Below are 16795 nucleotides of genomic sequence, written 5' to 3' on the forward strand. Positions count from 1 at the left end.
ATTCCACAGTGGATATATAACATCATCATTTGCTCCTAGAGGTACCAGTTCAGTCTGTGAAATATTTCCCCACATGAACACTTTGAGTCTTGCTGTGGAATTTATATCTCTCCAACTGTTAAGTCTCTTGTATTTCATATATATATATAAATATATATGTATATAAAATTGTAAAATATAGAGAAATTTTACCCATAGTTGCAAAAAAGCCCCAAAACTTTAATAATAAAATTACTACCTCTGTACAACTTTAAAATTTTCAAGTCTATGACCTTATTTGGTCACCACAATAATGCTATGAAAAAGGCAGATTTCACTTTTTAAAGAAAAAAAAAAAAAATGTCCTGGATTCTAGTTCAGGGTTTAGTTCAGAATCTTACATCCCACAGAAATTTCCTTAAACTCTCTAAATGCCTCTCTTTCCTCTTTTGCAAAATAAGTATAATATATTGTACTTATAGAACTCTTATTGTACAATAAGAACTCCTACATAATTCTCTATGCCAAGGTTTGCTATGAGACTTACATGTAAAAATATCTTGGAAAGTGGTTTTAAAACTAAAATATTTTCTACACGTGTAAAATGCTAGAAACCTACAGTTGTTGAGAAAAATTTTTGCTTTACAATTTAGCAAGTATAATTTATTTGAAATACAAAATGAATCTTTTTTCCTCAAACTAAGTCCTTACTGTGTAAATTTTGAATGGTGCTTAATGCCATTTTATGAAGGGCCAGAATAGAAACAAAAAGATAAGGATTTCTTTTGTTTGCACTAGTCATGTGACAGGAAAAGATAACACTAAAGATTTTTTCTGCACATGCTGTGATGATATCATGGGAAGTTAAATAATTTTGAAGAGTGTTTTACAAGAGTGCATTATTCAGCTTTTAAGTATACACTGCAATCTAATCAACTTTACCTATACTTCCTAGAGACCACACTTGCCTTGCTGTTATACAAATATGTGGTACAATTTCTACTTCCACAAAATGTCCTTACAGTTTTCCAGGCTATACTATTCTGATGTAGTTTTGCAGCAAGCACAGTGTTATGAATCAATGGAAAAGAAATCTTTTGCACATAAGAAAGGAAGTAATGTCTTTGAATAGTTCTACATGTATCTAACTTGAGAAAAAGAGAAGAGCTGATTTAAGAGTATAAATCATGGCTTATACTCTCAATAAGTTACAAGTACATTTGCCCAGCATTGTTTATTATTTGTAATTACAAGGTATTGGCAGCAACATAAATTTCTACACATGGGAAAATGAATGGAATAATTATGATACACTCACACAGTGGAGCATTATATAGTTGGAATAAAATAATGAGATCAGTTCAGTTCACTCTCTCAGTCATATCCGACTCTTTGTGACCCCATGAACCCCAGCACACCAGGCCTCCCTGTCCATCACCAACCCCCGGAGTTCACCCAAACGCATGGCCAAACCACGTCCAGTTTTTCTTCCCTTTCTGCCATAAGGGTGGTGTCATCTGCATATCTGAGGTTATTGATATTTCTCCCGGCAATCTTGATTCCAGCTTGTGCTTCCTCCAGCCCAGCGTTTCTCATAATGAAAGAAGGGAAGTGAAAAGCAAAGGAAAAAAGGAAAAATATACCCGTTTGAATGCAGAGTTCCAAAGACTAGCAAGGAGAGATAAGAAAGCCTTTTTCCGTGATCAAAAAAGAATGAGATAGACCTCTATAAACTAACATGGAATGGGCCCAGAAAATAGTATTATTTGTAAAAGAGCAAAGTTTTAGCATGCTTTATATATAATGTGCTATCCTTTCTCTAAGAAAGAAAGAAAATAAAAAGCTTTTTATATATGCTTTTTTTTCCCCCAAATAAATACAGGTTGGATAAATCAGAAGCTAATGAAATTAGTTATGTTGTTAATTGTTTACCTTAGTTGGATATGAATGGAGCAGAAGAGATGGAGAATGATTATCGCTGAAAACTTTTTATAGAGTTTTGACTTGTAGAAAAACGTTAATGTTTTAGATCTTTTTAAATAAATAAATAAGAATGGAGGAAGGGAGGATGGATTAAAACCAGGAACAAATGAACCTAACTAAATTCAAGTGAATAACCTTAACCACAATGAAGGGAATAATAATGTTTTTTTAAAGAACTAAGTAACTTTCAAATACAATTCTTGTGCTGTACAATCAAAGTCTAAAAATGAAAATATGCATTGATACTGAATTTAAGTTATAAAAGATTGTTTTTTTCAGTGTTTGGGGTTAGACAATTGTATTATAAGCTTGATGAAGAAGAGGCTATCTCAGTTCAGTTCAGTTGCTCAGTCGTGTCCAACTCTTTGCGACCCCATGAATTGCAGCACTCCAGGCCTCCCTGTCCATCACCAACTCCCAGAGTTCACCCAAATTCATGTCCATCGAGTCGGTGATGCCATCCAGCCATCTCATCCTCTGGCGTCCCCTTCTCCTCCTGCCCCCAATCCCTCCCAGCATCAGAGTCTTTTCCAATGAGTCAACTCTTCGAATGAGGTGGCCAAAGTATTGGAGTTTCAGCTTCAGCATCAGTGCTTCCAAAGAACACCCAGGGCTGATCTCCTTTAGGATGGACTGGTTGGATCCCCTTGCAGTCCAAGGGACTCTCAAGAGTCTTCTCTAACACCACAGTTCAAAAGCATCAATTCTTCGGCGCTCAGCTTTCTTCACAGTCCAACTTTCACATCCATACATGACCACTGGAAAAACCATAGCCTTGACTAGACGGACCTTTGTTGGCAAAGTAATGTCTCTGCTTTTGAATATGTCATCTAGGTTGGTCATAACTTTCCTTCCAAGGAGTAAGCGTCTTTTAATTTCATGGCTGCAACCACCATCTGAAATGATTTTGGAGCCCCCCCAAAATAAAGTCTGACACTGTTTCCACAGATTCCCCATCTATTTCCCATGAAGTGATGGGACCAGATGCCATGATCTTTGTTTTCTGAATGTTGCACTTTAAGCCAACTTTTTCACTCTCCACTTTCACTTTCATCAAGAGGCTTTTTAGTTCCTCTTCACTTTCTGCCATAAGGGTGGTGTCATCTGCATATCTGAGGTTATTGATATTTCTCCCAGCAATCTTGATTCCAGCTTGTGCTTCTTCCAGCCTGGCGTTTCTCATGATATACTCTGCATATAAGTTAAATAAGCAGGGTGACAATATGCAGCCTTGACATACTCCTTTTCCTAATTGGAAACAGTCTGTTGTTCTATGTCCAGTTCTAACTGTTGCTTCCAGACCTGCATATAGGTTTCTCAAGAGGCAGGTCAGGTGGTCTGGTTATTCCCATCTCTTTCAGAATTTTCCACAGTTTCTTGTGATCCACACAGTCAAAGGCTTTGGCATAGTCAAGAAAGCAGAAATATATGTTTTTCTGGAACTCTCTTGCTTTTTCCATGATCCAGCGGATGTTGGCAATTTGATCTCTGGTTCCTCTGCCTTTTCTAAAACCAGCTTGAACATCTGGAAGTTCACAGTCCACATATTGCTGAAGCCTGGCTTGGAGAATTTTGAGCATTACTTTACTAGCGTGTGAGATGAGTGCAATTGTGCAGTAGTTTGAGCATTCTTTGGCATTGCCTTTCTTTGGGATTGGAATGAAAACTGACCTTTTCCAGTGCTGTGGCCACTGCTGAGTTTTCCAAATTTGCTGGCATATTGAGTGCAGCACTTTCACATCATCATCTTCCAGGATTTGAAATTTAACTCAGATGACCATTATATCTACTACTGTGGGCAGGAATCCCTTAGAAAAAATGGTGTAGCCATCATTGTCAACAAAAGAGTCCAATATGCAGTACTTGGATACAGTCTCAAAAACAACAGAATGATCTCTGTTCGCTTCCAAGGCAAACCATTCAATATCACAGTAATCCAAGTCTGTGCCCCAACCAGTAACGCTGAAGAAGCTGAAGTTGAACGGCTCTATGAAGACCTACAAAACCTTTTAGAACTAACACCCAAGAAAGATGTTCTTTTCATTATAGAGGACTGGAAAGTAAAAGTAGGAAGTCAAGAAACACCTGGGGTAACAGGCAAATTTGGCCTTGGAATATGGAATGAAGCAAGGCAAAGGCTAATAGAGTTTTGCCAAGAGAATGCACTGGTCATAGCAAACACCCTCTTCCAACAACACAAGAGAAGACTCTACTTATGGACATCACCAGATAGTCAACACTGAAATCACATTGATTATATTCTTTGCAGCCAAAGATGGAGAAGCTCTATACAGTCAGCAAAAACAGGACCAGGAGCTGACTGTGGCTCAGATCATGAACTCCTTACTGCCAAATTCAGACTTAAATTGAAGAAAGTGGGGAAAACCACTAGACCATTCAGGTATGACCTAAATCAAATTCCTTATGATTATACAGTGGAAGTGACTAATAGATTCAAGGGATTAGATCTGATAGAGTGCCTGAAGAACTATGGACAGAGGTTCTTGACATTGTACAGGAGGCAGGGATCAAGACCATCCCTGAGAAAAAGAAATGCAAAAGGGCAAAACGGCTGTCTGAGGAGGTCTTACAAATAGCTGTGAAAAGAAGAGAAAGGCAAAGGAGAAAAGGAAAGATATACCCATTGGAATGCAGAGTTCCAAAGAATAGCAAGGAGTGATCAAGGCAAAGAAAGCCTTCCTGAGTGATCAATGCAAAGAAATAGAGGAAAACAACAGAATGGGAAAGACTAGAGATCTCTTCAAGAAAATTAGAGATACCAAGGGAACATTTCATGCAAAGATGGGCTCGATAAAGGACAGAAATGGTATGGACCTAACAGAAGCAGAAGATATTAAGAAGAGGTGGCAAGAATCCACAGAACTGCACAAAAAAGATCTTCACAACCCAGATAATCACGATGATGTGATCACACACCTAGAGCAGACATCTTGGAATGTGAAGTCAAGTGGGCCTTAGAAAGCATCACTATGAACAAAGCTAGTGGAGGTGATGGAATTCCAGTGGAGCTATTTCAAATCCTGGAAGAGGCTATCTATGTAGTCTCAAATATCCTCTTACAAATTGTTTCTTGACCATAAAGAGAAAATAATAACATTATATGGATTAATGTAGTAAACCCTGTCTTAACCGGGACTTCTCCAGTGGCTCAGCAGTAAAAAATCTGCCTCCAATGCAGGAGATGCTCAACCCCTGGGTTGGGAAGATCCCCTGGAGAAGGAAAAGGCAATCCACTCCAGTATTCTTGCCTGGGAAATCCCATGGACAGAGGAGCCTGACGAGCTACAGTCTACGGAATCACAAAAGAGTTGGACACATTTGAGTGACTAAACATCAGCAACAACTATTTTTACCACATAATAAATGTAAACAAGAATAATGAGACAAACCAATACCATGAGCTTCTTGACATCCTGGGAAGAATACTTTGTCACTTATTTGATGTCACTGTAAAAAATGCATCCTGAATCTAATCATGAAGAGACATAAGCTAAACCCCAAATAAGGAACAGTCTACAAAACAACTGGCCTACACTCCTCCAAAATGCTTTGTCAAGAAGACAAAGGTTGAGAACCTGCTCCAGATGAAAGGAGACTAAAGAGGCATGAAAACTGAATCTAATGATAATCCTGATATGGAGCCTAAAACAGAGAAACAAATAAACCAACATAAGGGACTTTATTGAGACAATGGGGAAACGGTTACTATGAACTGTGAATGAAACAATAGTATTGTATCGATGCTAATTTTCTTCATTTTGACAGTTTTACTGTGAATATATAAAGAAAAGTCTTAGGAAATACAAAATAAAACTTTATGGATAAAGATACATGATAGCTGCAAAATTATTCTCAAATAGTTCGGGAAAAGTGTATATACAACTATATACAAAAAAAGAGAAAATAAAAGATAAAGCAGGTGAGTGAAATGTTAACAGTTAAAGAAAGTGAATATGGGGTATGCGAAATTCTTTGCAGTACTCTTGTAACTTTTCTGTAAGTATGACATTATTATTAAGGTAAAATTTGAAAGTTCATAACAAATATTAGAAGTACTTTGGTTATAGGAGAGAATATCTAAATTCAACAGCTATTATGTAAAGTAATTGAGATAAATCAGAATTCCTGAATTTGAACTATATGCATAGAAAGGTCTCAGTCTGCACAAAATTTCAAACCTTGAGCAGAATGGGGTTGGATATCTTCCTGTGCATAGTATTGAACATTCACAGAAAAAAGAGTATTAACTTACCACAAAGTCATATAACTTGGGGAATCAAATTTAGGCAGAATGAAAATTTGACACAAATTGAATATATTTGTCATTGCCTCTTTAGTTCAGGAACGTCAACTATTGTAATCCAACCCCATTTCTCAGTTTCTCCACCACAAAGAGCAAGAATAATAAACAACAAATACAGTTTGATTTTGGCCTTGTTTTTTTTTTTTTTTTTCCTGTTCACCTGGCTAGATACAGGCAAGATATTTGCCACTCGATAGTTACAAGACCCTGGGAAAATTACATTACCTCCCTGGAGCTCAGTTTTTCCTCTATAAAATTAAGATAGAGTATATAGTGTCTAACGTGAAGAAGTATTATAGGAACTATGTGGATAAATGCATATGAAGTTCCATTAGTTACACAACATCTAAGTAATTTGAGAATGAAGATAATCAGTATCTATCTTCCCTGGGTTTGGGGCCACTTGAAATTCAATGTTCTGCTCAAAGCTGCAAGAAGAGAAAGATGACTTACGGGATAGTGGTCCTTATTTGGAGCACAGAAAAAATGATATTTATGCTTCCATCAATGAAAGTTTTCACCAATAGTATTTTGAGAGGGCTTGGAAGGAAATATGCTCCTAATACAAGATGTTTTGGAAGTAGCCACAGCATCTGGATGACTCTACATCATTTATTTGTCTTTTATAAGGTCTTCAGTCATCATTTGAATACATCACAAAATTACAGTATGAAAGTAATTTCTATTTTTCTTCTGTTGGAAGGAATTTGCCAAGTTACCTCAACCAAACATCTTCATCTTGCAACTGTCACCTAGTTAATGGGAAAACATTGTAATTTTTAGTTAAATATTTCACATCCATTTCCAACACCAAATAATGCTTCAAATGCCCAAAGAGCAATAGAAGCTGATTCTCCAGCAAAACTGAAGTACATACCTTTTTCAAAAAAAATTGATACCACTGCTCATATACAATACTTTATTTGGTTACTCCCAGGAGCAGCAACTAAATAGTGGATTAGGAAGAACAGTTATGGTTATTTTTTTTTATTGCTTTATTACCTCCTTACTATGAATGTTAGAAGAAATGGAGTAGCACTTATAGTAAATAAAACAGTCCAAAATGTAGTACTTAGGTGCAATCAAATGACAGAATGACCACTGTTCATTTCCAAGGCAAACCATTCAATACCACAGTAATCCAAGTCTATGTACCAACTGCTGCTGCCGCTTCAGTCTCGTCCGACTCTGTGCGACCGCATAGACGGCAGCCCATCAGGCTCCCCCGTCCCTGGGATTCTCCAGGCAAGAACACTGGAGTGGGTTGCCATTTCCTTCTCCAATGCATGAAAGTGAAAAGTGAAAATGGAGTCGCTCAGTCGTGTCCAACTCTTAGCGACCCCATGGACCGCAGCCTATCAGGCTCCTCCATTCATGGGATTCTTCAGGCAAGAGTACTGGAGTGGGGTGCCATTGCCTTCTCTGATGTACCGACTAGTAATGTTGAAAAGGCTGAAGTTGAATGGGTGTATGAAGACCTACAAGACCTTCTAGAACTAACACCAAAAGGTGACATCCTTTACATCAGAGGGGACTGGAATGCAAAATTAGGAAGTCAAGAGATACCTGGAGTAAGAGGCAAGTTTGGCCTTGGAGTACAAAATTAAGCAGGGCAAAGGCTAACAGAGTTTTGCCAAAAGAACACACTGGTCATAGCAAACACCCTCTTCCAACAACACAAGAGATGACTCTACACATGGACAACAAGGAGGCAGTGATCAAAACCTTCCCCAAGAAGAAGAAATGCAAAAAGGCAAAATGGTTGTCTGAAGAGGGCTTAAAAATAACTGAGAAAAGAAGAGAAATGAAAGACAAAGGAGAAAAGAAAAGATACATCCATCTGAATTCAGAGTTCCAAAGAACAGCAAGGAGAGATAAGAAAGCCTTCCTCAGTGATCAATGCAAAGAAATAGAGAAAACAATAGAATGGGAAACACTAGAGATCTCTTCAAGAAAATTAGAGATACCAAAGGAATATTTCATGCAAAGATGGGCAAAATAAAGGACAGAAATGGTTTGGACCTAACAGAAGCAGGAGATTTTAAGATGAGGTAGCAAGAATACAAAGAAGAACTATACAAAAAAGATGTTAATGACCCAGATAACCACAATGGTGTGATCACTCACTTAGAGACAGACATCCTGGAGTGCAAAGTCAAGTGGGCCTTAGGAAGCATCACTACAAACAGAGCTAATGGAGGTGATGGGATTCCAGCTGAGACATTTCAAATCCTAAATGATGATGCTGTGAAAGTGCTGCACTCAATATGTCAGCAAATTTGGAAAACTCAACTGTAGCCAGCAGACTGGCAGAGGTCAGTTTTCATTCCAATCCCAAAGAAATGCAATGCCAAAGAATGTTCAAACTACCACACAATTGCCCTCATCTCACACGCTAGTAAAGTAATGCTCAAAATTCTCCAAGCTAGGCTTCAACAGTACGTGAACCAAGAACTTGGAGATGTTCAAGCTGGTTTTAGAAAAGGCAGAGGAACAAGAGGTCAAATTGCCAACATCCTTTGGATTATAGAAAAAGCAAGAGAATTCCAGAAAAACATCTGCCTCTGTTTAATTGACTACACTAAAGCCTTTGATTGTGGGATTACCACAAACTGGAAAATTCTTCAAGAGATGGGAATACCAGACCACCTGACCTGCCTTCTGAGAAACCTGTATGCAGGTCAAGAAGCAACAGTTAGAACTGGACATGGAACAACAGACTGGTTCCAGAATGGGAAAGGAGTATGTCAAGACTGTGTATTGTCACCCTGCATATTTAACTTCTATGGAGAGTTCAGTTCAGTTCATTTCAGTCACTCAGTCGTGTCCGACTCTTTGCGACCCCATGAACCACAGCACACCAGGCCTCCCTATCCATCACCAGCTGCCGGAGTCTACCCAAACCCATGTCCATTAAGCCGGTGATGCCATCCAACCATCTCATCCTCTGTCATCCCCTTCTCCTCCTGCCCTCAATCTTACCCAGCATCAGGGTCTTTCCAAATGAGTCCGCTCTTCGCATCAGGTAGCCAAAGTATTTGAGTTTCAGCTTCAACATCAGTCTTTCCAATGAACACCCAGGACTGATCTCCTTTAGGATAGACTGGTTGTACATCATGCAAAATCCCAGGCTGGATGAAGCACAAGCTGGAATCAAGATTGCCGGGAGAAATAACAATAACCTCAGATATGCAGATGATGCCACCTTTATGGCAGAAAGCCAAGAGGAACTAAAAAGCCTCTTGATGAAAGTGAAAGAAGAGAGTGAAAAAGATTTCTTAAAATTCAACATTCAAAAATTGAAGATCTTGGCATCCAGTCCCATTACTTCATGGCAAATAGATGGGGAAACAAAGGAAACAGTGAGAGACTTAATTTTCTTGGGCTCCAAAATCACTGCAGATGGTGACTGCAGCCATGAAATTAAAAGATGCTGCTTGATCCTTGGAAGAAAAGCTGTGACAAACCTAGACAGCCTACTAAAAAGCAGAGACATTACTTTGCCAACAAAGGTCTGTCTAGTCAAAGCTATGGTTTTTCCAGTAGTCATGTATGGATGTGAGTGTTGGACACATCCATAAAGAAGGCTGAGCACAAAAGAATTGATGCTTTTGAACCGTGGTGTTGGAGAAGATTCTTGAGAGTCCCTTGGATTAAAAGGACATCCAACCAGTCCATCCAAAAGGAAGTCAATCCTGAATATTCATTGGAAGGACTGGTGCTGAAGCTGAAACTCCAATACTCTGGCCACCTGATATGAAGAACTAACTCATTGGAAAAGACCCTGATGCTGGGCAAGATTGAGGGCAAGAGGAGAAGGGTCAATAGAGGATGAGATGGTTGCATGTCATCACCAACTCGATGGACATGAGTTGAGCAAGCTCCGGGAGTTGGTGATGGACAGGGAGGCTTGACATGGAACCAGGAGCCCCCTGCAGTTTTTTACAGAGAGTTTACAGAGAGTTGGTTTACACAGAGTCAGACATGACTAAGCAACTAAACTGAATTGAACTACTATGAATGTATCCACAGATGCCACTAAGCCTCTTTGTTTTCCTTTCTCCATTTTCTAAGTAAAGAAACAAGTAGCTTCCCTGGTGGTCCAGTGGCTAAGACTCTGCGCAACCAATGGAGGGGTCCTGGGTTCGATTCCTGGTCAGGGAACTGAATCCTAGTGACTAAGAGTTCTCAATCTGCAACTCAGGGTTCCAGTGCCACAACAAAAGTCCCCCATGCCACAACAAAAGTCCCACATGCCACAACTAAGGCACAGACAAATAAATAAATAAAAATAAATACTTTTCTAAAAAACAAATAAAGAAACAGTATTTTAAATTATATAAATGTGCTTCAGCCTACTGAAACATAATGCCATATAAACACTAAAGGATATTTTATTGTAATAAAATTAAATCATAAATATTAAAAATAAAGTATATTTTGGGAGGGTATAGAATTGACATCTGATTTTTTTGAATGACACCTTTCCAAATAAGAAAATCTATTTATAAAATTTAGGAAATCAATAAATTTAAACAATTAATGAGTTTGTTCATTGTTTCTCCCTAGAATTAGTTAGAAATAAAAGACATCATTACAAGAATGGAGATACAAGTGTTTAATCTTTTATAACATTAATAATATAAATTATTATATTTCCTTTGGGCTTCCTATGTGGCTCAGTAGTAAAGAACCCACCTGCCAATGGAGGAGATGCGGGTTCAATCCCTGGGTGTGAGTCAGGAAGATCCAGTGGAGAAGGAAATGGGAACACACTCCAGTATTCTTGCCTGGAGAATCCCATAGACAGAGGAGCCTGGCAGGCTGCAGTCCACAAGGTTGCAGAATTGGACATGCCTGAGCAGGCATACATGCACTCATTTCTTTTAAAAGTCAGAAAATGAAAAAGTAATTTCTTAAATTATTTTGCAATTTCATGTCTTTTAAGCACAGTAATGAGATAAGAGTACTAAAGCTTTATTTATCCATTTTTTCAACCATAGAGGCCTGAGATAACTAGGCCTGTTAATGTGAACCAGAGCCTGGCCCCAGGCAACGCTTGCCCAGGAGTTCTTCAGGCAAGTGATGCTGAAGAAGGGGGGCCGTGAGTGTCCACCCCTGGTGGGCAGAGCATTGGGAAAAGTGGCCAGGAGGGAAGACTGGAAGGCCACTTGCATTTTGGCACAGAGTTTAGGAAGACATAGCTTTTTGCCTCTAAAGAGACAGGAATACCAGATCCCCTGACCTGCCTCCTGAGAAACTTGTACACAGGTCAAGAAGCAACAGTTAGAACTGGACATGGAACAACAGACTGGTTCCAAATTGGGAAAGGAGTACTTCAAGGCTGTATATCGTCACCCTGCTAATTTAACTTATATGCAGATACATCATGAGAAATGCTGGGCTAGATGAAGCACAATCTGGAATCAAGATTGCCAGGAGAAATATCAATAACGACAGATATGCAGATGACACCACCCTTATGGCAGAAAGTGAAGAACTAAAGAGCTTCTTGATGAAAGTGAAAGAGAAGAGTGAAAATGTTGGTTTAAAACTCAACATTCAAAAAACTAAGGTGGCATCCGGTCCCATCACTTTATGGCAAATAGATGGGGAAACAATGGAAACAGTGAGAGACTTTATTTTCTTGGGCTCCAAAATCACTGCAGATGGTGACTACATCCATGAAATTAAAAGATGCTTGCTCCTTGGAAGAAAAGCTGTGACCAACCTAGACAGCATAGTAAAAATCAGAGAAGGTAAAAACCTTTACCAACAAAGGTTCATCTAGTCAAAGCTATGGTTTTTCCTGTAGTCATATATGGATGTGAGAGTTGGACTATAAAGAAAGCTGAGAGCTGAAGAATTGATGCTTTTGAACTGTGGTGTTGGAGAAGACTCTTGAGGCCTTGGACTGCAAGGAGACTAACCAGTCCATCCTAAAGGAAATCAGTCCTGAATAGTCATTGGAAGGACTGATGCTGAAGCTGAAACTCCAATACTTTGGCCACCTGATGCAAAGAACCGACTCGTTGGAAAAGACCCTGATGCTGGGAAAGGGGGAGAAGGGGACAACAGAGGATGAGATGATTGGATGGCATCACCGATGCAATGGACATGAATTTGAGTAGGCTCAGGAGTTGGTGATGGACAGGGAAGCCTGGCATGCTGCAGTCCACGGGGTCACAAAGAGTCGGACACGACTGAGAGACTGAACTGAACTTAGGAAGACATACCAATCTCTCCATAATGGCCACCGTAGAGTGAGAAAATTAGCATATGGGAGCCGAGTAACACATTTGTATGGCAAGGAGTGCCTGGGGCGGGTACCAGCTATAACACCTTGTGGTCACTAACAGCTTACCCTGACTGCAAGTTAGAGAAGGTGAAACAAATATCAATTACATCACTGGATGCAAAAACACAGCTCACAATAGTACAGTTATTGAATACATCACGTTTACAAGTAACCTGGTTTGAATGTTACTCTAAGGAAAAGTCCATTATAGTGCTCTTCTCATACTTTCTGATACTAGAACATATACTCCATCGGGCAGGGATCTTTGTTTTGTTCATGAATGTATAACAAGTGCCCACAACAGTATCTGGTAAACTTTTAAGCTTGAGAAATATCTGTTGGTTGATCAACAGGTACTCTAAGACTTTTTCAGAAACCTATAGTACACACAATGATGTTTGAACTTATTTTTCTATTTCCCCTTAGAAAGGTTCTAAGTCATAGAATGTTTACTCAAAGATGTAAAACTGTCAGAAAACGCAAGAGCAATAAATATATTTCTCTTGCACACAAGAGAAAATAGATCTTTGAAAGATCGCCCCTGGGCATAAAAGCCATATTCTGAGAGAAAGAGCTGTCAGTCACCAGGGCACAGGAGATGCCCGGCCCTGAGGGGCCCACTGTGGGGCCAGCCACTAGGGGACAGTGTGGGCACAGTCACTGCCAGACCCTTGATAAGGCCAAGAGGGACCTTGACAGAGAGGAAGGAATTCTGCCAAGTTTCACTTCTCCAGCTCCTGGTTTGCTGTTGGTAAATTCCTCATGGGAATCTCATTTCCAAATATGAAAACAGAAGAACAGCACCATTCTGAGGAGGTCCTTGGCAAAGGAAAAAAAATCCAGGAAAAGTTGTGAAAATGTCAATAATCCTGATAGGGAATAAAACGCAGCTTCAGCCGATTCAGTGCAGCTGTCAGGACATCGTGAAAGTGTTGACGCTGAAAGTGTTTGACTGAAGCCGTTCCTACAAACAAGGCTGTACGTTTCTCGCTGGCAATGAAATGGTGAAACGAGTTCAAGGACAAGGAGCCGAGCCAAGTAAGTGAAACAGCAAGGAACTGGATTCTAGAGTAGTCTGAGCAGCTCCTTTTTCATTTGACTTTTTTGACCTAGTCGCGGGGCAGGCCAGATCTTAGTTCACCCACCAGAGGTCGAACCTGTGCCCCTGAAGTGGAAGCGCAGAGCCCCAACCACTGGATGGCCAGGAAATTTCAAAGAGCAGTTCTTCTTTGAGAAGTGTATCACCCATAAAACTGCATGAACCAAAATACACAAGAAAAAAGACACAATCACAACAGCAAATAACCTTTATGTGTATTTTTTTAAAAATAAGAGATGAAAGGTTAAGACAACAGCCTTTCACGACTGACTTCAGTAAATTCAGACCCACTACAAGTTCCTCAAAGTTATCAACATAATATATTGTATTTCAGTGAGCTGTTATGATTGTGATATGTGATATGATTCAGGGGAATCATTTTAACCTAGTAGTTCAATAGCGGGTTTCTGAACTTTGAACAATTTAATGTATATCTTTAACATCCTTAGAAATTTCTGTTCATGTTGAATTTGCGTGCCTTCTACATAATTTTATGAAAACAATTATTTGCCTTTCATTCAAAAAATGCACAAGTTCCACTATGCAATAAGCACTGTCTGTGTTTGCTAAATGGCAAAACACCATCTCCACATCATCTTCCTGTACCTTACAGTCTGAAAAGTAAAAGTGAAGTTGCTCAGTTGTGTCCGACTCTTTGAGACCCCATGGACAGTAGCCTGCACCAGGCTCCTCCGTCCATGGGATTTTCTAGGCAAAAGTACTGGAGTGGGTTGCCATTTCCTTCTCCAGGGAATCTTCCCGACCCAGGGATCGAGCCCTGGTCCCCCACATTCTAATTGGCTGATAAACAAACAAGTAAAGGAGAACATTATACTGTGTGTGTGGGGCGGGGGGGGGGGGCGGGGAGGGGTCAGTTATGATGGAAAAGTTCAAGGTATTTCATTGAAAGCAGGTGGCAGGGTAGACTAAACCAGTCTTGGAATGGGAGAAGCATTCAGGAAGAAAGTTGAATCCAGCAGAGTCCTGTTAAAGAGGGGAAGCAAACAGAATTCAGACTACAGCATTCCTCCTGATAAGACAACAATCCATTCAGTTTCCTCCTCTAAAACACAGGTTTTGGACTAGATTATCCCCATGGCCCCATTCAACCTAACATTTTATGATTCTCTATCCAAATTTCAAGGTAAAATTTAACTGGAAGATAGAATTTAGTAACTTTGCTTTATAAACTGATTTTCACAAACCTATTTTTTTGAATTCCTTCAGTTCTTCATCCCTTAAAACTAGAGAGTAAAGAAGATGAGTGATTCTAGTTATGAGACTCAAATACTGATATTTTAGCAAAACAAATGTATACATAAAGATATTTATACATGCACTTCCAACTTCTGAAGTGCTCTTAAACACAACACAGTATTTCTTTAGATGTATCTGCAAGCTACCATTATTATGTAAATATCACATAATTTTATAATTTTTGACTCTAACATAATCCACTTACAGTATATATAAACTTTCTTTTAAAGTATGTTATTTTTAATTAAAATAACATTTAAAACTCTAAGTTTCAACACAAAGCTGCATAGTGGTACCACTTTTAAAATCTCTCTCCGGTTTCACATCTCTGACTGCCTGGTGGCCTCTTCCACTTGGATGTTATATCAATCAGACACAATTATCAGAGAAAGATTAGAAGGAAATTTAATTTTAACCTACATGAGAAATGAGAAATGAGAAAAAAGGAATCTTCACACCGTGTTCTGAAATTTATTTCTCATTTGTTTCTACTTTTAAGAGACTAAAAATGATGAATTACTACATCTGTTCAACTTCTGGCTGTTTCTCTTTCTTAATTTGATTCATTCTCACTTTGAGAAAGCACCTGGTTTGTATAATGACCTTGAGTTTCATATGTTGGTTTTATCACTGTTTGATGTTCCTCTTTATTTAAAATTCACTTTAGAGACAAACTCTTCACAGGCTCATAGGTGTTTAATAAGTAAGTGAGTGTAATTATTATATTTAACCATAGTCAAGAGTTCAATGATTAATTCTCGATATCATAGAACACAGGCTTCCATTACATAGATTTTGATCAAAGCATATGCCCTGAAACAAATACTGCACACAATGAAATTCTAATCAAACATTGTTTTCTTGTATAACACTGGAAGGATGAAGGAACAGACCTCCTTATTCTTGAATAATTTGTTCAAGGAGCCCCCTGCACCTGCATGATGATCTTAGAGCAACTTGTGTAGTGATGTTCTATAAAGTCTTGTCACCAAGTGAAAGGTTTGCTTTATTTCCCTTGATGTGGTGGTCTGAGGTTTACAGGTTCCTGAGCACAAGATTTGAGACAATCCTGAAAAAAAAAAAAAAAAAACAATCATTTTCAAAGCACAAGAATTTTGATATGCTTCAGTTGCCAAGAAATTTATGAACACCCATATTTTGAGACATTTTGTTTTTAGATTAATCTCTAGTGTTTGAGGCAAACTGATTTATTCTAACATAAAAAGATACTACATAGTGACCAAAACCACTTGATTATTACTTTGGTTTAAGAGTGAATACCTTCTTGTGAACAAAACCCTTGAATTTTAAACATAATAAATTCAAGTATTGTTTAGGTATATTATATTGTGGTGTTTTAAATTTGAGATAACATATTTTATTCAAACCTAAAGATTAATATTAGCATACAGCAAGACCTAACAACCTGTCAATATCGAATGAAGTTTGTCCCTATTTGGTATCAGCTGTTAATGCAATGCTTTTCATCTAAGTAGCTGCAAATTCAAAACAAAAATAGTCTTTATTTGGTTATAAGTAGTCAGTTGTACTCATCCATACCTGAGATGATTCTTTAACTCCAACTCTTTGGAAAAACAAATAGAACTAATAGGAAAGAATAAAAATAATTCCATAGTAATATCTATATGCAGGTTGATTGAAAACAATTAACAACCCCAAGAAGAAAGAGAAGGTTGTTAACCCTCTTCTTTTTTTTTTAATTTTAGTTTTATTTTTTGGCCACACCTCACAGCAGGCAGGAACCAGGGGTTGAACACACGGCCCCTGCATGTGGAAGTGTGGAATCTTAACTGCTGGATTGCCAGGGAAGTCTCTAACCCTCTTCTTGATTAAA

At 38.7% G+C, this 16795-nt stretch overlaps 1 protein-coding gene across 1 annotated transcript in view; it reads left to right on the top strand.

Moving 5' to 3' along the window:
* Positions 1–13440: 13440 nt before the first annotated feature.
* The window catches only part of MICU3 (mitochondrial calcium uptake family member 3), a 93231-nt gene continuing 89876 nt past the window's right edge, over positions 13441–16795 (top strand). Inside the window, exon 1 of the mRNA XM_070364354.1 lies at positions 13441–13622. The gene's annotated coding sequence lies outside the window, so the exon portion shown is untranslated. The remainder of the gene's footprint in view (positions 13623–16795) is intronic.

The sequence above is a fragment of the Bos mutus genome, chromosome 27 (genome assembly GCF_027580195.1).
Source record: "Bos mutus isolate GX-2022 chromosome 27, NWIPB_WYAK_1.1, whole genome shotgun sequence".
Classification (NCBI taxonomy): domain Eukaryota; kingdom Metazoa; phylum Chordata; class Mammalia; order Artiodactyla; family Bovidae; genus Bos; species Bos mutus.